At 35.5% G+C, this 26,951-nt stretch overlaps 1 long non-coding RNA gene and 1 pseudogene across 2 annotated transcripts in view; one reads left to right on the top strand and one right to left on the bottom strand.

The window, feature by feature from the left end:
- Window positions 1–26,951, top strand: part of LOC309614844 — a 424,525-nt gene that overhangs the window by 230,108 nt on the left and 167,466 nt on the right. The gene's annotated exons all lie outside the window — the stretch shown is intronic.
- On the bottom strand, window positions 5,920–25,292 carry LOC309614746 (elongation factor 1-gamma pseudogene; annotated as a pseudogene). Its single transcript has one exon. The product of its transcript is annotated as an elongation factor 1-gamma pseudogene (transcript).

Raw genomic sequence — 26,951 nt, 5'->3', positions numbered from 1 at the left:
GGCTGGCAACCGGAAGTTGGCAGGAGTACACCGAACAAGTAAGGTCTACAGGATGTAGCAAAGGAACTGACAGCATCTGCCACAGTAACTAAATAGGCAAGGTTTTCACTCTCAATGTGCCACAGGGCTAAGAAGGAAAAGGACCAGAAAGCCTGCAGACTTCTTTCCTAAGGCTGCCGCCTATGTCACGGTGCTGGAAAGTTGTTCTGGTATTATTATAACACATACGTGCATACTAGTAGTAGTCTAGTTAGTTGGTTTATTTTTTAGATTTTCTTTAATAATGATCATAATAAGGTCTTATCACTCACTAATTGTCTACGGACTACAGGAGCTGTTTTGAAATTTTGTATAAGGCGATTTATTTAATCTTTACATCACTTTAGCCATGTAATGTTACTAATACTGTTTAAGGTGAGGAAACTAATGCTCAGTATGGAAATTACTCCAGGATAAGTAGCAGCTAGACCTGGGTATACCGACAGATGGCAAGGCCATTGCCCTTTCCACGTTAAAAACATCTCTACCTTTTAGAAGATTGAAATGCATGTCCCTATGAGAGTCAAGGACAGAAGAAACTTTCATGATCCAAGGATATGATCTATCCAAGGATAGATAAAATGTGATATAAAATGAAAAATGATAAAGCGATTGTCTTAGTCTGTTCAGAATGCTATGACAACATACCATAGAGTGGGTGGCTTAAACAAGAGACATTTATTTCATCACAGTTCTGGAGGCTGGAAGTCCAAGCTCAGGGTGCCAGCACCATGGTTGGGTTCTGGTAAAGACCTGCTTCCTGGCTTGCAGAAGACCAACTTCTCACGTGTCCTCACATGACTTTCCTGGGTGCACGTGCATGTAGAAATGGAGCTCTGATGTCTCTTCCTCTTCTTCTAAGAGCACTAATTGTAACATGGGGGTTCCTCTCTCAGGATTCATTACCTCATTTCCTCCCAAAATCTCATCTCCTAATACCACAACATTGGGGGTTAGGGCTTCAACATATGAATTTTGGAAGGACACAAACATTCAGTCCATTATAACGATATAAGGAGCAATTTCCAAAAATATATTTTGCAGGAAAAGTACTATATGGAAGAGGATAGACTATAGAAGTTGAATACGGGAAATGTGAGATTAAATAATGTTATTTTGGTTAATATATATTTTTTTTAAAGTTAATTTGTTTTCCAGCAGAATATTTTAGATTTTAATATGTTAAATAATACTGTGAATAGCCAAGAAGAAGATAGAGTACATATTTTTCCCAAGACTGTTTAAGTGGGCTCCTACTTTTCAGGGAACACAGTCTGCGTGGAGAAAACTGATTTTGAGGTATATTTATACTTGCAAACTCCCCCCAAAATAAATATCATTCAAGTGAATTTATTAATAAATATGCCATTTTTAAGTTCTTAAACTAAGCAGTGCTAGGTTAAGCATTAGAAGTATTTATGTTTTCTTTTTCGGAGATTATGTCAGATGTACACATTGCAAAACATAATTATAAATGTCAGAGATGGGTTCATATGAGGATCTACTTAGTGATTAAGGCCACACACTACCCCCTATCATTTTTGCACTTGCAATTATTCATAATTTCAGACTTGTCTCGGCCAGATCAACTAAATTTCCCTTGAAAAATGGAGAAGGAAGCCAACCTCACTCAGTCACAGCCCAGAAGGAATTCCCTGATTTCAAGGTCTCATTTGACATGGTTTCCTTTTAGTTCTGCACCTTATTTATCTTTTGGTAAATCACCTTCTCCGATCCTTTATTTTAAAATTCAAATGAATAAAGTACTGAAGTGAATTCTTTTTCAGTTTCTTCAAAATTCTCTTCAATGACAGAGAAGTCTTCAAAATCACAATAAAATATATTTAAGGCCTTTATTCTCTCTCCTAAAGTGACACTATGAAGTTTCACATAATTTCTAGTCTGCATCTCATAAAATACTGGCAAAATTTATTCAATTCAAATTAAATAGATGTAGCACAGCGTAATCTTTCTCTATTAAATATGTCACTTTTTGCAATTGTTTCTTAATATCCCTCACAGCTTCCATCTAAGATTAGCACTTTCTTTGCTGCCAGAGTTTCACTAACCTACTGAATTATTCACTGAAGCATAACCTTCAGATATCAGGTTAGAAAGACCTTGATTATGGCAGGAAGTGAACTGTATAAACCATTTTTCTTTAAAAGAAGATTTCTCAGTATAGCAAAGTCTGAAATGAGATAAGTATTAAATGTGTGTAAAAATTAAGTTCATAATTGATAGGAATTTAGCCAACTGTGACATTCCTGCATTTTGTTTATTATAATGTATAATACCATCCTCAGTACTGCAAAGCAGCATAAAAACATGTGCATTGCCATAGGGCTTATTTCACCTAAGAAGACACCAGTCTGGCTTCAGATATAAGGAACAAAATTGTGGTATGTTAAACCACATATTGTTTTACACAGTCTCGGAATAGTCAGATTAATTTTTTAAAAACTTGTACTTCCTTTCTATGTTGTAGTCACTGTTCTTTCCTTCACTGTAGCTTTGTTTTAGTGTCCTATAGCACTAGAGTTCATGGTGAAGTCAGCAATTCACCATGAGCCTCCCTGCAGCAAATTCTATTAGTGGCATCCATTGCTTTATCTCAATTCAGTGCTGAAAGGTCATTAGAATACCGACTAAGGAGACAACAGTCTTGGAACACTTTTTGCTAGTGTTGAAATCAGAAAACTCACCACTCACAGATCAGACACTCATGACCAATCCACTGGGTACCCAACAGCTAAAGTGTAACCCTGAAACACAGCAGCATGCTTCTACTAGATGACAAGAAAATACACAGAAACAAATACTGGTCTACATTTAGCTACGTTTATTCCATCAGCCATTGGGAGAGATTTTTTTTTTTTTTCAACAATATACTTGACAACATTCAAATGACTTTGCAAACACTCAGATGGAGCATATATATTTTAAATATCAGTTCACTTATTAATGTTAGGCTTCTCTTACCATTACCAGTGTGGTAAAAGTCAACACAAGTTAAGAATGTCAATAGTAAGACATGATGCATTATTGAAGAGTGTGCTTTGATCAGATTTTCTACATAGTTTTGCTGTTCAGATGGAGACAATAAACTAAGAAACGTTTTTCACCATGAATCAATCTAAGTAGTATAGACAACATTAACAATTTTCTTTTAATGTTGCCCACCCTAGCCCCGACAAAAGTACCAATTGCATTCTCTTCTAAAATTTTAATCTGGTTGAATGATTGTTTGAAAGGCTTTTTATAAGCACTTAAGGAAGTGCCAAATAAGCATGTCAAATGACAAGTTGCTCAGCACAAACAGTGCACTGAGGAGAGGGACCCAAGAAATGCGCTGGTAAAGGATTGTGAAAACACCTTTTCCTTAAGAAACAAAGGAAAATGTTATTAGAACACACATCACAACAATTCACCATTTTCTTCAGGTGAAAAATTCACTTATTATAGGTACATATTAATAAAGTGCTTTTACTGGAGAAAACTCAGAATTTGGGGATTTTATTGGGTTGGCCAAAAAGTTTGTTCGTAATCAAGTAAAAATAAAAGACTCGTTTTTAATTTTCACGAAGAACTTTATTGAACAACGTGTTCACTAATTGACCGAACTTTTTGACCAACCCAATATAAGGAGTTGCACATAGTCTATTAGAGTACTAATGTATTTTTTATTCTTTTTCTCTATTCTATGAATTTTTATCCTATAAGTACTTGGATAGTTGAACAAATATAGCACAAAAAAAAAAAAAAGGAGAAAAAAATGCTCCCCTTCGGTTGTATGTGTGTCATAACTTGCCAATTTGATATAACTTAAGTTTTTGCATTTGGCACTTCCATGTTTTCTGGGTAGAGTATGAATTTAGAAAACAATAACATCAACATATGAACGTGAAAGACATTATGTGAATTAGAAAGGCATAGTTTGATACCATGTAATGAAGAATAGATAGGTCATTTTCCAAGAAAATTCCCCACAAATCCTCTACCATTTTTTTCAAAAATGTAGAATAAGGTTAAATTACAGAGAATTTTCCTAGTGATAATTCTCAGTGGAAGGAGGGAGGCTATATAAAATTGCTCTCTCATTTACAATGATTAGGCCCCTAAATAAGTACCGAAATGAACAAGACACTGTCAGCCCTCAGGGAATTCAGTCTTATAGAGGAGCTCTCAGTCTAATCAAAGAGGGTGCGCTCAATCTAGCACAGAGGTGGTAAATAGGAGCCGTTTCTCCTCTTCTTGTTCATGTCACAGGTATTTTCATTGGTCGTTTTTCTTGCTGATCTCAAATGTGACTCCAGAATCTTTCTCAACAAAGCATAGATTAGCATTTCAGTTGAAAGCACTTCACCGTCTCTGGTTTAGTGGACAGTCCTTATTCTATGATATTTCTACCATGCCTAAGGTTATGTATTCAGGATTTACATGGATGGAAGACACAGAATGTACGTGTTAGGTATGTCAGGAAAATACCTCAGTAAATTGCTTTGAAGACAAAGAGTTCAATCGTACTAATTTAATTGAAAGTCAGGAAATATCCCAGTGTGAATCAGAATTCAGGGGAGGGTTTAGGGTCATTTCTCCTAGAGGTCTTCTGCCGATTAAAATAGGACATGATTTGTTTGATACTCCTGATGATAATTGTAATGAGCTCCAAAATTGTTCTGTACATAAGAGTTATCAAATTTCATTGTAATTTTTAATATAATGCCTGCTTCCATATGAGACCATCTGCTGTCTGAGGGTATAGAACATGTCTGTCTTGGTCCCTTCTTTGTATCCAGTGTATCATAAGGGGATCCCTGGTATTAAGTACTTAATAAATATTTAATAACTTAATTGGATGACTATTTGAAAGTGCTTGATATATGAAAGTTCAGGCAAAATTAAACAAAAATGTAAATATAAATGCAAGATAAGCTGACTGAATATACCATTTTTATCAGGCTAAACCCCGGTATTATCTTGGCATTTCAGAAGTTCCCCTATAACAGATGTTTTGATGTACTCAAAATACCCAATTCTTGTGGGGGAGGGAGGGATAAACTGGGAGATTGGGATTGACATGTACACACTACTATATATAAAATAGGACCTACAGTATAGCACAGGGAACTCTACTCAATACTCTGTAATGACCTATATGGGAAAAGAATCTTAAAAAGAGTGGATATACGTATATGTATAACTGATTCACTTTGCTGTACAGCAGAAACTAACACAACATTGTAAATCAACTATACACCAATAAAAATTTTTTAAAAACCCACTCAGTTGTTAACCAGCTTAATCCATGCTGGAAAAGCAGAGGTGAATGGAGACTGCTGGGAGAGAGACGTATAACTGGAAAATGAAGAAGGAACATGGTAGATCTCGTGGGAAGTTAATAATTAAGCAAATTATGTATGTGTTGGGATAGAAGAAGCTTTAGAGAAGGGACAGAGAATACACGGATGCTAAGTTTTATGTGCACCTGAGAGCTGCTGAATCACTAGAGCCGAGGTTTCCTGTAAGGTGGAGAGTCACCTTCCCCTTTATACTCTTTCACTTTCCTTCTTTTCTGTTTTCATTCCTCCTCAAATTTATAGTAACAACTGTATATTTGCACAACGATCCAATGTAAACAATACTTGTCTATGACCCTTAGATAGCTCATGAGCAATCAAACCAATGAATGTCCATTCTGTTAGTCTACTTTCACTAAGTGTATCCATAGGAGATTTAATATTTATACGTAGGAAATTGCCAAAACCAACTGAGTGAATAATTTTTTTCCTCCCCAAATGACTCTTTCTTATTAAGATCCTTCATATGATTGCTAACTAAGACTGTGATACAGGCATTTTATTTACTATCTTCCTCTAGTTTGCCTGGTTACCATGTTCACAGTGTTATATAGAAGAGGTCTGTGGCTGGCATTCTGGAATTCATCAGTGGTTTTTCAAGAGCTAAACATCATTATTTCATTGAGACACCTTTTGCCCCTGTCCCTGATGTCTCTTTTGTTACCAGTAAAAACTATACCTGTGCTACTTGGTGAATGATGGTGGTGGTTTGCCTGTGAAAATAGGCCACAAAGATGGCAAATGGAATTTCTGCTGCTGGTCATTTCCTAGTACTTGCTTCAAAACACATGCAGAAAATTTGAGTGATGTCCCCAAGACCTATAACAAACTAGGTCAGATCACTCTTGGAACAAATACTCATTTCTGTGGTCCCCTTATCACTTCCTTGACTAGCCAAGTGAATATTTCACTAGTGGGCTATTCATGGAAACCCAATCAAGATTTGTGGCAGGGTGATAATTTATTTCAAATTTATGATTGTATTCTCAGTGTATATTAAAGGAAGTAGCTTGCTCTTACTTTCCCTTTGTAGAGTTATATAATGAGGATTCTCTGAGTTAGGTGATTATTTCATAATTAAGTCAAGGCTGCAGATAGAAGAAGCAACTACCTAAGCCATGTATTTATAGATTTTTCAAAAGTGCTCTTTTACTGATTTTATTTCTCTCAGTGGCTTATCACTATACCTGAAAATTTCACTATGATCACTCTTTATGGATTCCCCTCAAGATAAAGTTTTTAGAGACTGAGTCGTCTGCTTTGAGGAGGAGTAAGAGAGTGAGGAATTGAGTCTCTGAATTAACAAATGCTGGAATATTCCAGGACTCTACCTTCAGATGACTCTTATTCTCTGTCTAAGCTCTTTCCCTAAGTGGTCTTAACCAATCCAGTGCATTAAATGAAATTTGCATAAAAATATTTCCAAATTTTTCTCACTCTTTTTCACTGTGCTCTAGTATTTTATATCTAATTTTCTATTAAACACCTCCACTTGGATGTGTAATTGACATCATAAATCCCATCTGAAAGAAAATTCTCCTCCCAGCTTCCTTCATCTTAGCAAAAGACATCACTATGCACCAGTTGTACAAGTCTAGATTCTAGGAGCTGTTATTGCTTTCTTTATTTCTTCACTTTGCAACTCTAATTTATTAGTGAGTCTAGTCAGTTCTGCATTAAAAATATGCATATTCTCTTCACTATGCCTAGAATGAATTTATGAAAATGCAAACACAATTAAAATATTTTCCTACTTAAATTTCTCCAATATTTTCTCATAGAATTTAGAATAAAATTGCAGATCCTTACTATGGACTGAAATGGTGCATATCACTCTTGCCCCATACAGTACTACTCTCTTCAGGTTCAGTGTGATGCTTCCGTTACCCTGGATTTCTTTCTTTTTCTTAATGCATTAAGAATATTTATACCCAAGTTCCTTTCTCTGAAATATTTGGACTAGTACCTTTATTTCATTCATGTCCTAATTCTAAGATGGAGAGGTCTTCCTTAACTATTCAATTAAATAGTCCCCCCAGTCACCGGTCTTACACAATGTTAGTATTGACTTTAACAGTGCTTATTAAACTCTGAATTACCTAATTTGTTCATTTACTTAATTTTTGTCTGACCCTTTCTCTGAGAACAGGGATCTGATCTGTCTTATTTACTATTCCCAGGGCCTATCTGAAACAATGATTAAAATACTGTAGAAACTTCATACATATTGTTTGAAGGAATATAAAATGGATAGAAGTAAAATCCTAGACTCCTAATGCGTGACCTGTGCATTCTTTCCACTTAATTGGCACATTAGTAGTGAATATCAATGTATATATTAGTTTAAAATGCAGCTTAATGTATAAACTAGACTATGCTATAGGAACAAATTAATCTCTGAATCTCAACAGTTTCATATACAACTTTTAATAATTATTCATAGGAAGTCTGGTGCCAGTCACTGGAGATGCTCTTCCATCAGGTGACTCGGGGATCCAGGTTCCCTGTATGTTGTGATGTCACTCTTTCCTGAGCGAGGTACCACACTATCTCTCAAATGTTTGGTCTAGAAGTGCAATAGGTCACCTCTGATAAGTCAGTATTGGCTGGAACTAGCCTCGTGGCCTAATATAATTGCAAGGGAGGCTGGATTATTTAGGGGAGCACATAGTATATAAGCAGCGCTGCCTCTAACACAACATTAATAGCGAGTTAGGCAAGCTAAAGGAATAAGATGTGGGGGCATGTAGGGAAAAAAAGTCAAGTGATGAGCCTGCTGTACAACACAGGAAGCTCAGCTCGGTGCTCTGTGATGACCTAGATGGGTGGGATGGAGGGGTGGGGTGGGAGGGAGGTTCAGGAGGGAGGGCATATATGTATACATGTAGCTGATTCACTTCCTTGTACAGCAGAAACTAACACAACATTGTAAAGCAATTATATTCCCATAAAAAAAATTTTAAAAAGTAAAAAGTAAGAGGAGGATGAGAGAGAGAGAAAAAAAACTTAACTGAAATATACTGGTGTTGCTCTCTGGGACCCATGCACGGCTAATGAAAGGCCAGGAACAGTCTCTACACTGGCAAATATACTTTTCCATTTGGTTTGCAGCTGCAGCTAACGTTATTTCTTGTGCCTAATATTGTTTGAAGTTTGCCTCTTAAACTCATGTTCTTCTTGATTCTTTTGCTCTGAAGTATCTTCCCACCGTCAGATGTCTCCACCCCAGGCCAGCCTTTGTGTTCCACTTCACAGCTAATCATCTTAGATTAATACCAGGAGCACTTTTGCCTAATGGAGTTTTAGCCAGAAAGAGAGAGAGAAAGAGAACCAGGAAGAAAGCTCCTGCTAAGTGAATATGTCTACTCGTTTTCCCTGTGTTTCACATGCTCTCTGGTATAAAAGAAATCACGGAAGTCAATGGATTAAATATAAATGTGAAGTAAGGAAATATGTGATAAAAGAGAGACGGATAAAAACGTACTTGAGCCCAATGGGCGGACCATGTGGTGAGCTGATATAATACTTTAATTCTGGCATCCCTGTGGCTATCCCAGGTTGACAACATTTCAAAGATAGCAATTATTTGGAATAAATCCAAGATTATACTTTAAATAAAAATGTTCATAAATCATAGCTCTTCCACTATGAATAGGACAAGCACATAAGCAATTACTTATAGGAGCAGTATTATCTTGCAATTCAAGCTGTTTCTTAAGTTGATTTAACTAAAAGCTTATTTTTTTTCCCCAAAGTGAAAAATGAAAACATTCAACTTGTTTTGCTTTGTCCTGTATATGAAGTTCAATTAGATGAATCATGTATTCTCTCAAAAAGTTCTATAAATGAAAAATGGGAATTCAAGGAAAAGAAAAGAAAAAGCCAATATGCCTAGAGTGAAAACACCTGGGCTAACTGCTGCAAAATGAAATTGGGTGGGTGGGAGAGAATCAGGCCCCAGTCCACCCAATGACAACATTAAGTGTCACAAGTGACTCTGGACTTAGGAAAAAAAATATATCTGTTGATATAGGTAGAACCTACAGAAAACAGCTTTTCTGCCCATTTTGTGCTTCAGAGTGAGAAACTCTGACTTCCAGTCTTGGATCTGCCACATACCAGCTTTGTGTCCTTGGGTGAGTTTTTAAACTATAAGTGTCAGTTTCATCATTTGTACAATGAAGATTTAAACCTTACAGGGTGGGTTTAAATAGAATAAGGCACAATCCCAGGTACATATTACATGGAGCCTTGATGCTGGTAAGGGCACTATAAAGAAGGGTATACAGTATGTATACAGATAGATATAGATATCTCTAGCTATCTATCTATTATTGATCTACCTCTGACATTTAGACAGTTATTTATGAATGCTCATTTAGTTTATAAAAGATGATATTCTGATTACTGTTTTCCTATCAAAGCTCATATAACACCAGGTGACATGTAAAAGCTTTACTCCTTCAATTTCTTAGTGTACACAAATGTTTCATTGCTACTTGTACATCTCAATGATATGGCGATTGCTTTTTAAACTCAAGGATTAAAATGGTCCAGGGTAGGGCACGCTATCCACCCATTTGGCATGGGAAATAGCTCTCACACGCATGCCGATGGAATAAGGTTTTTGTGATGCAAAGAGAAGCTGTAAATTTAGCATGAGTAAATGTTACGTTACCAAGTAGTGAATAAAATTCAGAGAGATGCAGAGAAGAAATTACAGAAGACAAATCCGTATTAGTTCCAAATTAGATGTCTTTAACACATTGAAAAATACTAAAATGTAATGGGAATGGATTAAGCCTGCAAACTACTTTGGATAAAATTACCTTTTAAAATGGAAAGTAAAAATAGTGATGCTTAATATAAAGCTAGTAAATATCATGGAAAAATGTTGGTGGGGAGATTGGAACTTGAAAAATTATTCTAATATTATCTGAAAAGATTTTCATTACAGCAGTGACTTTCAATCTTTTTTGATGGTAACCTACAGTATGAATCATGTTTAGAATTAGTACTCAATTCACATACTCGTACACACTTATACACACAAACACACACAAAGGCAATAATAATTTTATAAATAATATTTACTGCAAATACATATAATGAAGTCTAATATTTCTATATTTTTATTATTTATTAAATGTTAGTGACTTCCAATAAATTCCCAGAACCTTAAATGAATTATGACCTATATATATATATATATATATATATGTATATATATATATATTTTTTTTTTTTTTCAGGGTTGTTAAATGACATTTATGACTGCTCTACATTGCTGGAAGCACTAGGGCATGTTTAGGGTACAGGTGCCAGTGACACCCACTGGGTTCAAAATCTTGTCTCCACCACCTAAGATGTGTGATCACAGGCAAGTTGCTTAAATCTCTGAACCCCACTTCCTTGATAGAAAGTAGGGATACCCCAGAGAGGATCCACAGCCAGGTTAGGGCCCACCGACCAGCATCTGTTCCAAGGAGTCTGTGCCTCTTCTTGCCGTTTGTCTGAAGTGTTGAAACTATGACTCTTGGATACGGCTGCCGCCCCACTTCACAGGGCAGCTGCGGGAAGCAGGGAAGTAGTGTTAAGTCGCTCTGCATATGCTGTGCTCTCACCCCGTCAGCAGGTATTCTCCCCCTTCATGCGGGAAGGTCTGGAATTAGGTAGTTACAAAGCCCCGTGTCACCACCTCCTAACTACATCCAATCTTTCCCAGCTAGGCTAGAAGATGGTCATCACAGGAGAGGCAAGGCAATTAAAAAAACAGAAATCAAAACTGAGGAGAGGCCTCTCTTTCTGCTCTTCTGAAGACTTCTCTCCTACACAGGGAGGTCCTGCAGGTATAGACAACACCCTGCTTCAACATACCTACTCCCCTTTGAAGAAGCCATCACCCACCAAGGAGTCAGGGCAAGAAAGGGTTCGATGTTCAGTTTCCTTTAATGACCCCCATTCTCCCTTGAAGGGCAGGTGCAGACAGCTAGGCGATGGCAAGAGATGGTCACTTGAAGATCTTGCCCTGATTGAAGGCTTTGCCCACATGCTGGAAGGCCCCATCCCAGGAAGAGTATTCTCGAACCAGCGTCTGGGTCTCCTCGCTGCTGGGATCCAGTTTCCGCCATGTGTACGACTCATAGCCCACCTGCCAATCCGGACTCAGCGGAAAGGCAAGCTCCTGGCCTCGGAAGACCCAGACTCCAGAAATGGAGCCGCTATTGTTGGTTCCAAAGAGAATGACACTGACAGATGCATTCTTCCCCAGTTTGTCCAATCGCTGGAACACTGCAGTCATGAGGCTGCAGCTCATGAAGGTCTGGGTGAGCCCTTCAGGGAAGCGGTACTCGGAGCACCACAGGGACCAGCCGTCTTTATCAAAGTGCTCCCCAAAGTACGGCAGCGCCACGGAGAGTGTGTCCTCGTTGGAATGCTTGCGCTTAAATGCATCCAACGCAAAGGCACTCTTGGGCAGGGGAGCAAAGGGATCCTTGGCCTCCGGCTCAGCGGCCGCTGCCCGCTCACGTTCACCCAGCTCGTCCTCAGGAGCGGGGGCAGCTGCCTTCTTCTTCTCCTTCCGCTCGGCCTGGGGCTTCTGCTTCTCTTCTCGAGAAGCTTTCTCTTTCCGTGGGGTGTCCTTCTTAGGCTAGCTCTCTGCAAACTTTTTAGCATCAAACTGGGCCATTTTCTCAGAGTTTCACCTCCCCCAAGACAGCCTGGAACTGGGGCTGGTTAATGCAGGTGAGGAACCAGCGGTTTGTATTAGGGAAGGCCTGGCGGAAAGAAGGCTCCAGAACCTGTTTGTAAAGCCACAACAGGGTGCAGACAACTGTGATGTCAGCCAGCATCACACGTTCGCCCACCGGAAAAGTCCTTGTCTTAAGTGAGCATCCAGCGGCCCCGGAATTCGCCTCACCTCCTCCTTTGCATTCTCCGTGGCGCATGACGCCCAAGGTGGGGAAAGCCCAGATGCTGGCTGCGGGAACTATGTCGCTATTAGCAAGGCTCACCCACTGCACCACCTGGGCTGCTGCTTCGGGAGTACTTCCCCGCAGCTCCTCCTTGCTCACATAGTAGGCAATGGCATTGCTCTCGAACACAGAATCCATCGTCCACCTCAAAGGCTGGAACCTTGCCAGCAGGAAACTTACGGAGAAATTGGCGGGTACCACTGGTTTGGCCAAAATGGAAGTGGGGTGGTGCGGAGAGCACGCGCACCTGAGCCCTGCTGTACTGAGCGGCAACGAGGGCCTTAAAGGCCCTGCAGTTTTCAGGATGTGTGTACAGGGTCCCAGCCGCCATGGTGATTCTGCAGAGAAAGGGCGACCTATTTATTTTTAAAACATACTACTTTACAAAATATTCAATTAAGTGATTAAAATAAGAGTTACAAAAGAGCCTTTGCCTTATGATATATTCATATATATAAGAAAGCTACAGGCATATGATTGAAATGATAGAAATTTGTGAATTATATCTATGCTTACACAAACAATCTCACGTAAAATAAGAATGCTATTCTAATTGGTGATAAGATCATATATTACACACACACAAAATTGTTAGGGTAAACTTCAGTCATCTTGGAAAAATGATATTTAGATTCTCTGTTTTACAACTTACATCTAAGTAAATTGCGAAGGTATTAAAGGTAGAGGTATAAAAAACAAAATTATAAACGTAATTGGAGAATATAAAGACTATTTTTGTTATTTTGGGTTGTAGAAGGCCTTTACAAGCATGATGACAAAATCAGAAATCATTAAAAAAAATTATGGAATTAATTACTTACAATGTACAATTAAAATTCAAATGGCAACCTGAGAATAATTTGAAGCATATATAATATACAAACTATATCTAACATATGGATACCTTCCTTAATATTTAAAATAAATACTACAAAATAAAAGGAATCTGTGAAAAGCATAAATAAACAATTCATAAAGAATAAGGGTTAATCAGTTATAATGAAATTTTAAAAAATTCAAGCTGATTATTAAAGAATTTCAAGTTAAACAATAATAAATAACTTTTGTACCTATCAAATTGGCAAATATGTATTCTTAGGGTTATAATGCCTGTTATTATTTAGCTGACATTTATTGAGTGCTTTCTGTATGTCAGACACTGTTTTAAAAGTCCAGCATCCTGTTTAATCTTTCCAACAGACAATCCTATAAGTACGTAGATAACTACCATCTGTAGTCACAGAACAAGGGTGCTGAGATTGGTTAAGTAACTTGCCTCATAACTAATAAGTAGGTGAGTCAGGTTTTGATGCCAGAAAATCTGACATCAGAGCCCACATATTTAATCGAGTATGAAAAAGCTGTTGTAGGAAGTGTAAGGTGCTACTATATTTCTAGAGGGCACTTTTACAAAATATCCCCAAAGCACTGAAAATGTACTTGCTGCTTGGAATATCAATTCTACTTCTACATATTTACCCAAGATATAGGTAGAAACCCGTGCAAACAATTAGTCACATAAATTTCCATAAAAACTCTTTTCTAATGGTAGAAAATTAACAGAAAAGAGATTAAATATTTACTACTTGAGTGCATTATTTGTGGCATATATATGTAATAGAATATCTTTTAGCAATTGAAATACTACTTTTGAAGACTAGTTATTGACAAACAGAGTAAGTATAAAAAACAGATTATAAAACAATATGCATAACATGAATTTCTCTAGGAGAAGGAGATCAGAAGGAGGGAAGAGAATGAGATCAGAGTTAATTTCTGGCTCCCTCCCTGAAAGTTTTTCTTGAACTGACTGTGTCCATTGATCATGGTCATGATTCCTAACAAGATGACTGACTACACAACTCTTAATCCTTCTAGGTTCTAGAGACAATACCTCCACTCATTCATTTGTGCTTTAGGTTGGTAGCAGCTCACCTGTGACAAGCGCCAGATTATTGTCCTAACCTTTGTGGTTCCTATATAGCCAAATATTTGTAACTTCCCTCCTTTTAAAATAAACCTCCTCAAATATCCATTAAAGTTCATTGTGTATTCAGCCTGGAGAAGATATATAGAAGAGGTTAAATAAACACCCCATAGTCCACATTTGAACTCAAAATATGAGTATAAACTCATAAAATATTTTTAAATATTTATTTACTAGTTAGTTCTGTTCACTGAAAAGGTCTAGAGACAATGAGTGACCGAGTAGCAATGAGCATCCCCAGGATACAGATTGTGCTTTTGGAATAATGGATGATACCAGGTCGGGGGTGGGTAGGAATGCAAAAGATGACTCTGGACCATCTTGACGTACCAGAGCGTGAAAGTTGACAAAGATTACTGGGACAAATGGGACAATTTGAACTTCATAAAGGATAAACAATGAAATTGATCTAAACTTGTTGGCTATGTTTAAACAAACAAGTTTAAAAAGTATATTAAAAAACAAACCCATAATTGGTTACCTGCTGAAGATAACAGAAAACCAATTCATTCTCTTGAAAACTGGTTAAATCAGAGGAAAGAAATAAACATTATCTTGTCTTTCTATATGAACTATTGGATAAAAAAATTAGTAGGTGAGGGGAGTTGTCTCTGGAAGTATTTTTCTAGTTTTGGATATTTGAAAAGACTTATAAGACTCAACAGAACATGCTCATTTAAGGCTATTATCTAAAGTCAGAGAAGATGATACAGCAAAAGAAAGGGAGTGCAGGTAGGCACTGGGGATCCGAGAGATAGTCAGATGAAATCTCGCCGTGGTTCTTATTCACTTCAGCTTAATCTGTGCAATGAATTTTGAATTTTGGCTTAAAAAGAGCTCAAGGCAGAAGCTTCCAGGAGGTCTTTTGTGCCCTTCTGGTTACATAATCACCCAGCTGTGTAACCAGTTATGCCAATAGAAAACTATCCATAAACAAACTGACTCTGGGGTTTGGGGATCACCAGGGGAGTTTTGGATTTTAAACAAAACATCATAAATTTCAGTGCACTTACCTTGGTCAAGAGTCAAAGCCAGATAATCCAGGCATCCCTGGAGATAAAGAGAGAGTTTTCCAAAACCAGCTGTAGATTAACTCTATCCTATAGAGCCTCCTTATGAAATTGTTCCATCTAACAAGTAAAAAAAAATAATAGAATCAAAATATCACAAGTTTGCAATCCCTAATGAATTAATGGATTTAGACATTTTGCATTCCAGCCACAAACATCACAGAAAGGGAAAAGGCATTTTGTGCTTCTTGATGAAAGAACACACCATCAGTGGAATCGGTCTTGAGATTAATTGATCCTCTGGATACAATGCCAATTTTCAGGAAATAAAGGACAGAAGAACATGTTAAATTGCACCAGGAGTACGCAACCAGCAAACCTAGACTGACAAACTCAGGTGACATATTTGTAGGTTCTTTAAGAAACAATCAGTTGTATGTTCTTCACCTGAAAAATTATATGGAAAGAAAGGGATAGGGCAGGGGAATCTAAAGATTTTTATTTTAACTTATAAGATATCAAGTTAAAATTTTGGCAAGACTATATTTTGTGACTAGGGCTGCACACACACTTAGATGAGGAAACCATAAACAAATGCAAAGAGACTGGGCTCCCATTGGGATGGAGCATGTGGAGGGGTTTCTGGGGGTGACAAATTCTGTTTTTTCACTTAATCAGGGTCAAAAGAGCATTTGCCTTATAATATTTCATCAAGTAATACTATTTACGTGTGTGTGGTTTTCCAGATTTGTGTTTTATTTTACGATAAAAAAGTTTAAAAATGTTAGAAACAGAGGTTGGGACCTTGAGTGCTAAGGAAAGGAGTCTGAATTTAATTTGATCATGTGCAATTATTTATTGATTATCTTTAATATAATGAACAGATTTTGGAGAAATATAGGTTCAGTGTAAATCACAAAGGATAATCTGAGAATAACTAGGTAAATAGAAATGCCACATTTAGGGTCATCTGGCAGTAGTACTTCGTTATTCTTGAGAATTTTAGATCGTATTTGAATAAGAAACTCTTTCTTCAGATACCACTGGCATTGTGGTATAATAACACAATGTATCTGTGACAGCTTCACAAAAAGTGAGCTGGCTCAGGAAAGAGGGAAGACCTAGGCACATCAGGCCCACTGTGGTTCAATGCCAGGGTACCTTTTGGCTTCTTGGACTTTGTATTATAACAACAGATAGTAGAAAATGTGATCTGTGCCTCAGTAATATGTCTAATTTTTAAAAGAATTACTGATCTTCCTTCTCTTTATGCTACTTTAACACAATAGGTAATGACCTGGATTTAAAATGGGAGGTTTTTTTTGTCCTTAAAATGACTGGATTAGTAAGCAAGCAAAATTACTGTAGCCTTCAAAGAATTTATAGAGAAAGAAATTGGGACCAGAAGACCAAAGTGTAAAAAATTATAATACTAGTTATCATAGGATTTCCCTGTAGTTTTAAATGGAAAGAGTAAGATGGGGGTAAAAGATAATGGTGGGGGGACTTCCCTGGTGGCACAGTGATTAAGAATCCACCTGCCAATGCAGGGGACATGGGTTCGAGCCCTGGTCCGGGAAGATCCCACATGCCACGGAGCAACTAAGCCTGCGCGCCACAACTACTGAAGCCCACGTGCCTAGAGCCTGTGCTCCACAACAAGAGAATCCACTGCAAGAGAAGCCTACGCACTGCAATGAGGAGTAGCCCCCTCTCGCCGCAACAAGAGAAAGCCTGCACACAGCAACGAAGACCCAACACAGCCAAAAATAAATTAAAAACAAACAAACAAAAAAAAGCTTATATATATAAAAAAAGAAATAATGATGGGAAGAAGTAACCCTTGCTGTAGAGATAAAATTAGATTTTCTTTAAACACTGGGTGGAGAGTGGAAATTTGAAATGATATCATAACATATAAATGTCTTTTTTTAATCTGGGAGAACAAGAAAAATGTAGTCTTATGGCCATATTTGTACATGTGAAGACATTCCTGAGAAAGTACAAAGGAAAGGAAGAAGGGAATAAAGATTTTGTAAGAAGCGTAACCAGCACTAACTTTCCAATTCTGAGCTTTAGAGGATGGCAGACTCTTTTATTCAAAATGACCTATTAGACAATCTAACCATGAATATTCTTAAAAGAAGTGCTTTGTATATTTAATAACTAATATTCTGTATTTTTGATATAACAAAACACATTGTTTCTTTTTCTTGAAATAACGTCCAATTTCTAAAGTAATAAGAGAAGCAAATAAGGCATAAGTTGCAAAAGTTTATAATATTTTTGTACAATAGCAAGGGAAAGCACACACACAAACACACACACACACACAGTTCTGTGTGAATGGTAAAATTGAGTTACTTGAGTTATTATATTTATATTTGGTAACATCCTAAGCTGGAGTAATAGGTGGTCAGACCTAGCACACATGAAAATGAAAAAAGAAAAAAGCGAAATACCAGCCTAGATATGCTTGTGATATGCTAAAAATGAATTTCAAGTACTAAAACACAGCATAAGAGGAAACTATCAAAAAACTGCCAAGGTTGAGATATAGAAATGTCACTCACTGATCCTGTTGCCAAACAAAAAGCTTTTATTCCTATGGCAGGTTTTCACAGCTTAACAGATAAGCTTGTGTTAGGTGTTTGCACATTGCTTCTTTGGAGAGATATTTTCTGAAACAAGGAAGTCAGCGTGCATGAGGAAAGAAGGAGTTAATGGGTTAAAACCTGTGTAAATGTTACTCCAGTTAAATTACAGCTTGTTGTTCAGATGAATACTCTGCACTTCTCGTATAGCTTTAAATTATGGACAAATGCTTGCAATTGTGAACTCCCTACATTGTGGTTGCCTGTTTCCAGGCTTCATCAAACAGGGCTGTCCAATGGGATTACTGTAAGCCTTCACGGCGGTCTGCCAGCCACTGATGAGAAACTCATACCCCTGGATGTTAGATTGCTCTCTTTATTCCATCCTTGTGAAGGCTGTGATTGCTGTCACGGTGTTAGGTTAGAAATTAGCATTTTGTGACCCAAATTTTGCCATCCAGAATACACTCAGAAAAAAAAAAAAAAAAAAAAAAAAATTCGGAGAATAGTAATTCTTCTGTCAAAAGAAAAAAAAAATAAAATCAGGGTTACCATGATACAGACATCTACAAAACTTAGGTCAGGAAATGTTGTGTGGTCCTGGTGAGCAAAGCTGATGCAGGTGGTGTTTTGCTGTTGTCACAGGCCTTGCTTAGAAACCAGTGGTTTTTATTTTATAAAACTAAGACTGACTGAGGGAAATATGGTGTGTCCTTAGAAGTGTTAAAATTAAAAAATAATCTTGGTTTTTAGCATTAAAGTTTTAAAAATCTGAATTAATCACAAGAGGCTAGTTAGTACTGGGTCAAAAACCCAATTCTTAACATTGTTTCAGTTCTTATATCTAGAAGCAATGACAATATATTATGTGCTCTCTTGCAGTAGTTTATATATATATATATATATATATATATATATATGTCTGAGTATGAAAAGATGAAAGATAAAAGAGTTATAAAATATAAAGTGGTACATATCATTAATTTTGTTTGTGTTTACCCCTTAAATGACAAAATGACTAAAGTAGTGCTATTATAATAAAAAATGTTTCATATCATCAATGATTCTGTAAATGTCCTTGCATTAATATTTTCTCTCTATCCTTTATTTGCTTATACTTGTGTACTTACTAAACCATTGTTAAATAACTACTGATTTTTTAGTTTTATGTGAACCTGTCTTGTGGTTAGGACTTACATGTAATTCAATTTCTACTCTTTACAGTAGAGATTAATTACAACGAGAAAAATGAAAGTGATTTAAACTTAGTAAGAAAAAAATGTTATAGTTTCCTTATCTTCTGATTCTTCTTAGGCTATCCACAGACATGCTAATTTTTCCTGTCATTAACAGTGAGCAAGCTAGAAGAAATCTGACATGTGAGGTGCACAGATTCTGTTAGGAGTCTTCATATATATCCACCCAAGTTTATCTGTCATCTTTAATCATGCAAAAGGCAGAATTACTTAATCATTTCATTTTATTGAAAAGAAAAAGAAAGATTTACATTAAAATGATGACATAGAAGAAAAAAAATAAATTGAAAATGATTATGAGGAGAAGGTAAGGCAGAGACTAAAGCTCTGTTGGTTTTGTGATGCTCATTTAAAGCAATGATCTAGTAAAACCAAGACATAAAAGCAGTGATGATGTTAGCTGTTGGGGTATAATCATCTTACCTTTGCATTCCTGGTCTGCATTCTCAGAAAATCATGTGGGGAAGCTAAGATGAATAATTAAACGTTAGACCTAATTATCCATCCCTCCCCATTCTTATCCTAGATTGAATTATATCCTAATAATAATCTTATATAAAGGACCATGACCCCCAAATTTAAATTCAGCACCTTGAAGAGCTTTATACAAAATACTTGTTTTAATTTCAACAGAACGAAATAAGCCAAATCAGACTTCAAGAATTATCAAGTTCAGTTTATGTACATTAGTGTAAGCTTATTTTTCTCGAGCAACATGTTATTTTTGTTCTTAATATATGTTATCAGTGTTCTTTACTCTTATAGACAATAAACTGTTTTACATAGGCGAAGTCTTTTCTGCATTTTTATATTACAGGAGGCAGATATTTCAAAACAGTTGTCTAGGATATTTTCACTGGTATCTGAGCCCATCCTTTCTATTTTACGTTATTTGTTTCTATTTTTCCAATTGAAAAACAATAAGTAATTATTCTGAGGATGAGGAATTTTTAAAAGTTTGTAAAGATATTAATTGACAATAATTTTTAAAGTTTTAAAAAAATATTATATAAAACAAGGATTTTGAAACAATAGTCAGGTTTCTTCCAATATTTTTTTCTCGACCTTGAAATACATATTGTCTTGTACATTTGAGTTAAAATATTTCTGAAAACAATCTATATTTGAATGGAATCATGTTTAAAATAATCAATTATGTTGAGTAAGAAGAGCAATTATATACAAGGGAGCTGAAATTCAGAAAAAAAGTGTTTTGATCCTTCTAGAACAAATGATTGCTGTGTTCATTCTTTTAACTTTGAATAAATAGTTGTTTAACACCTACTATGTGCCAAGAACTGTACTCGTTATTATGAACAAAATTCCTGGTCTATAAGATACTATATTATATTTTTACCTATAGCATAAATTATTTAAGAATCAAAAAAAAGAGAGCTATACTCCCTGCTCTCCTAGATATGTAACTGGCCATATTTTTACTAAACTTGGGTGTCTTCTGAACACATACCCAGGTATATAAGCAATCGGTCAGTGATATTAAACTAATTCAATATTTCAGCATATTCAGAATTTATATAGCATTAATAAATTTACTTTTAAATTAAATGACACAATTTGAGGTGACTCAAAGTTTTCCATATAAACATATACAGTCAACAGAACATTTCTATGCAATTGAATATAAAAGTTAAAAGGTATAATTGAAAGATTGACATAATTTTTACATTTAAGTTACAAAGATTATACAAAACTACAGTAATTGTAATGTTGAAAAACCATATAATCTCTACAATTAGGTTTTAGAAAAACATTATTTATGATATCTTCCTTAAGGACTGAGAAGCATATATTAAAAATCAACCATTCTTTTGCTCATCTAAAGTATTTTTAAACTATAAATACCACTTTAAATCATAATCCATTTAAGGAGGTAAAGAAAATTCTGCTTTTCTTTTATTTTATTTCACTGATGATTTTGCTACTGGGAAATTCATAACTCCCCTTTACATATTTAGACAGTCTCGTCATTTACAAAGCCCTATACAGTTATTTGTAAAATAAAATAAAGAATAAACAAGAACTCACAATATATCTAAATAAACCTTTCATAGTTTTTAAGAATTAATTAAGCAAATAAACATCTTACTTTTACACATATTAAAAATATAGTTATATTCAAAAGGGTATTCACATACATGTTGTTGAAAATAGGTAATTGATATTAATTCTATGAATGTATATTTGCAGTGAATTTTGAACTTATTGCAAAATAGAAACAGTGAAATAAAATGTGCAAACGATTGCAATTTACATATTCTTATGTGTATACAAATGAATACTGTGAACAATTTTTTGAAAATAAATTCACAATTTTTAGCACAGCAAAGAAAATTTATTTCCTTTTTCCAATGATCTATTTTAAATATCTTTTAGTATATTTTGTCACAGATTAAATCAAAGACCATTATTTATGCTTGATAAGGATATAAAATTTAATTAAAATACAAATTTCTGCTCTATACTACTATACTGTTGCTTCTCAAAGACAGACAAAAAAATTCAAGCTTAATTTATTTTTATATTGTTTTTGACCCGTTGTGTACTTAAACCTTCAAAAGAAATCTGTCTTTTAAATGTAGTTTTCCTTAAAGTATTATATATTTAAATTACATGAAATTATCTATTACTTTAAAATAAAAATGAAAACTTAGGCTAACAGACAGAAGCAGTTAGAAAAATAAGAATTGTAGTATCAAATACCAAAGGAATGATAACAAATAGGGTTACTTCAATTTTATAGCAATAGGTGGCACTGTTACCTAAACACTCTGATTTGAATTGAAGAACAGTGGAAATGGGTTGTCTCTGTATATAATTTCACATATGTAAACAAATGAGAACACAGATGTAAACTTTAAAAATTCTAGGGAATTTCACTATCATTATTGCTTAGTATTATTTTATGTATACAGCCAGCAGTATGTCAAATAGCAGAAATGCAGATTAAAATTTATGACAATAAATATGATTAAATAGGTAGACATTTAGTAGAATTCATGAAAATGTTGACTTTTTAATACAAGTAAAAATAAACCACGTAATATTTTTCTTGCAAAATTTTCCTCTTAAATTTCTAATCCTATGGAATTTAGTATTGGAAGTTTTCAGATGTTCTAAAAACCAAGCAATAATTCAAAATGCTTAAGTTGATTAATACAATTTATTTTATACTGCCATGTTTCTTCTGGCATTGTTTTGCGTAGTGATGTAAATAAGGCTATCATGTGATGTGCCTATATGTTAAGAATAGTGATCCTTGACAATATGCCACCCATTAGGCTGATAGTACAAAAATGGAATTTTTTCACCACTGCCAACACAGTTATTGTTTACATCTGAAAGAGAAAAGCAAAGGAATAAAATAGGTTATATATGTGCTCACAGTGTTTATATGTGAGTGAGAATAGCAATAAAGATTGAGCCCTTACTAAAACACACAGCACCTCTGTAAATGCTGGATATGTTGACCCTATGGTGGGCGGATTGCGATATGACAATTCCTTCCTCTGGGCAGACACAGCCTGTCACCAGGGCAAGGCTTGCAAAGTTAGATGCAAGCCCCCATGCCTCCTGCCATCCTGGCTATGCGGCCCAGCGCAAGCCATAGTCTGAGCCAAGCTTTGCAAATTGGTTAATGTTACATCAACTAATGGCTGACATTCCTTCTCCCAGAATTCTCAGAAATGATGGCCAAGCATATGATTTGATGGCTTTTACTACCATGCTGTTTTGCGCTTAGCCAATTTCTACTGTCCTAAGAGAGAAGCGCGGCACTGGGGTAGACAGTGGGATGCATGATGCAAAGCCTCTTCAGAAATGAAAGACTTCCTTCTCTGCAGCAAATGCCGCCGGAAACAGTTCTCAGCTTCCAACCCCCTAAGGAGCTGAACAGAAGTGCCTGGCCCAAGGCCACATTTGGTTTCCGGGGAGACGCACCCCTAATGAAAAACATAGGAAAACCTTAGCCTCAACTTGAGACACGTCTTAAGGGTCATCCTAGCTCCAGAACTTCTCATAGAAATGGTTGAGATCTTCATCGAGACTGTATCACAGCTCAGCTTCTCCCTCTGCCCAACGCTGCTTTCTTACTTTCCCTTTCACAGAGGTTGATCCTTTGGACATTTGCTGAGAACCCTCTTGCACACTAATCTCTAATCTCCAAGCCTATTTCCTGGGGAATCTAATCTGTGCCCTAAGCTAAGATAGGATACAAATTGTACTAGAGTCAGGATGGTCTTGTAATATTAAGTTCTCTCCTCTGTGCTGTACAGTCAGAAACTAGATCACAGCATGGATAGGACATTTCACAACTGAGATTTTGACTATAAAAATGATCTCAACGTGTGACTAACCGGTTGAAGAAAAAAAAAAAAAATGAAAAATTTTATACCAGCAGCTAACACTGGATAATTCTAGTAGAATAATTGAATACTCAGTAAATGTTTGAACTGAAGTGATATGTTGAACAGTATAATTTGATCCATGTTTATTGCATATCATTCATGTGTCAGGCCCTAGGGAGGGACAAAAAGTTAACTAAGACATGGCCTCTGCTCCCAAGAAGCTATTGTATCGGTAGCATTTCCACTCTGTTCACAACCCAATTCATTTATGCTTTGTTATTTAAGGAGACCCAGATATATATTGTGTGGAACAAACAATTTTCCAAGCATACAGCATTTTTCAAGTGATGTAAACCAAGTCATATTGAGTAATTTGGATTTTTTTGATAAAAAAATTATACTTTAAAAACAGAATTGTATTTATTCCTTCATCAGGTCTAATACATTTCGGTTGAATGCCATAGTTATGAATTAAAATTTATTCTTAGAAAGATGCACCAGAAAGTATTATTATAAATAATTTTCATGGTGGCCCTAAGCAATTAATATCTTTTTTAGAGCTACTAAGAATCATATTTATTTATATAATTCTGCAGTCGTAAAAATATATCATCTATCTCTGCTTCCACCCTCGTCCACGGCATCTTTCTCCCTCTTTGGCAGGATAGAAATGGAGTCTAAAAATCAGTCTCAGCACAGGACTTGAGGGAGTTATTATTAATTAATCAGAGTTGACACTGGACCCTCTTTGCTATCCAAACTAGTCAAATTATATCACTTTATAGTAGAAGGTGCTAAATTGAGATTTAGAAAAATGAAAACCCTTGCCTAGAAAAAAAAATGACTTGTTTTGGTGTCCTAATCTTCCAGTCTTGTTCCTTTCTCATACCTCTCTCTGCTGTGCTATCAAACCACTGAATTACCAAAATTCTTTTTTAATGAAAATGAGTTTATAGATTAATTCATCCTGTACTATGCTCCTAGATATACATTGTTGAAGCCAAATTGTTTGGCTTCAGCATCTTTGTATTTCATATTGATTAATCATGTAGAATCTACAACAAAATTCAAGTGGATAAATTTATTAAGATAGTCTTTTTCTAATGTCTTATAATAGTAAGCCAATTATCAAATTCAGTAGCTGATTTCAAGCTTTCATCAAACATTGGCATAAGGTATTATTAAAATTTCTAATGATTTAAATTCAAGAAACAGATAAAAGAGAACTCAAGTGTCACAGTTATATGGCTGAGAGCTTCTTACCTTTTTTATTATAAAACATAGCTATCTTTTTGGATAGAGAAAATAATTTATAATAGCAGGCCTTGGCCTCTAATTCACCTTGCTGCATTTTGCAGTGGAATATGTGTAATGGTAATACCATTTACTATAGTTGTTCTACTCACTTCGTAAGTCCATTTCACGGAGGCATGATACTTGGCAAAGCAAAGCAAACCAACAAACTCTAATTTTTTTCCAATCACTACAAATGGAAATTTTAATAGTCTATAAATTAGATTAATGGGACACGATGCAATATGAAAAAGGGTAGTCCAGAAGATGGCCGAAGAGGACAACAGTATCCATACCTTAAGAGATAGACTTTGAAAATAATAATAGCTCTCCACTATTGATGTTTATAAATGCCAGGAACAGGTTTAAGTGCTTTTTAGGTACTTTTCTATGCTTAATATGCTCTATGATTGTTTTTATTCATAGTTGGAAGATGAGGTAACCAAGGACAGAGAAGTCAAGTGACTTACCAATGAACCCAATACTGGGAGAAATGAGATTCAAATATCCACGCGGTCTAACTTCCAAATTGGGTCTCTGTGATATTGTATGATAGCTGCCTCTTGGGAATTTCAAATAAATATTAATGATGAATATGCCAAAATTATGAGGCAATTCTACTTTTTCCTTTAAAAAGTAACAGTGTCATCTAAAACAAATCTACAAAGACAACATGTTTGCTAAGTCATCACATTGAAAGCAGCAGCTGCAGAATCCTGTGGTTCGACTCCAGAAATGTACTGAACCCCTGAAAGGACACACAGAATGCTACATGTATGTGCATATAGATTTATCTGTGGGGACTGGGTTCATAGAATCCGTAACAATCTCAAAAATATCCGATTGGTGACACAAAAACTTTTACAACAATTTCCTTAGTACGTCATTTAACTTGAGTCACAAAGATATATATGTATATATACCCATACATACGTGTATATATAATAGCTGGGTCTGTATATGAAGGCACCTGTATATTCATGAGTGTATGTAAACAAACACACAGAGTCCTAGTAAATGTTATTTTGCATGACTTTAGCAGGAGACAACATTGCTTTAACCTTCCTTTCATCCCAAATACTTTTATCACAAGCTTATCTCAAAAGGTTGTGCCAGTGCAAGTAACTTATCAAGAAATGTTTTCATTTAGTTTTCTTTAAAGACTTTATATTTAAAGGAACTAGAAACTGTGATCACCTGTTGACTTGGGCAAAATTCTACTGAAGCAAAGGCTGAGGCATTTGTTTGTATGCCTGGTGTGGTTTATATTTCCTGTATACATACATAATGAGGACAACCTTTGAAAAATTTGGTTCTAAATGTCAAGAACCAAAAAGAACTCTATCATGTGTGTGATTAATATGTTTCACTATCTAAAAGAATATTCCATCATGTAGTAGGAATGTCACATTACCATAATTTTCTTATATCAAATGCATACATTTAGCAAGTACATTATGATAGTGTCTGCCCTGAAAGAAGAAAATCCGTTTTGTACTGAGCTTCATGATGTGCCAATGCTGAACTGTCCAATATACTTTAAAAATAGATCAATATTTTAGAAGTAATTTTTGTATCCTTTGTTTAGCATTTCAATACATTTAAATAAGCTGGCTTTTTTTCCACAGAGTGCAAAGTAAACTAGAGTTTGGTAAGAATCTTGTTAAGAGGATCAATGCAGACGCAATGTAAAGTGGACAAGGTGTATCTTTTCATTTTTACTACTTGTTAAATTGTGTATTTTGTCCAAATTGTCCAATAATTACCAGATCTTTATTTAATTTTAGGTTCTGTAGTAGAATGGTCATTATCTGATTTATTCTTATGCTTATAAATCAAGTATAATTTATTATAGGGACTTATTTGAGAGTTAAATATAGCAGGAAAAAGAATATTTGTAAGTCAAAGAAAGTAAAACCAGGAAATTTCTACTGGATTATTATAAATTTTTTAACTTGAATTTTAAAATTTAGAAACCTGTTCAAGATATGAGTATAAATTATAAGTGGAATATATACATTTGCCAATATTACACTATTTGGGGTTTTTGATTTTCATATGGTTCAAGTTAACA

This window comes from Balaenoptera borealis (genome assembly GCF_965194805.1).
Source record: "Balaenoptera borealis genome assembly, chromosome: 17".
NCBI classification, from domain to species: Eukaryota; Metazoa; Chordata; class Mammalia; order Artiodactyla; family Balaenopteridae; genus Balaenoptera; species Balaenoptera borealis.
This window is presented reverse-complemented; position numbering and strand designations above follow the sequence as displayed.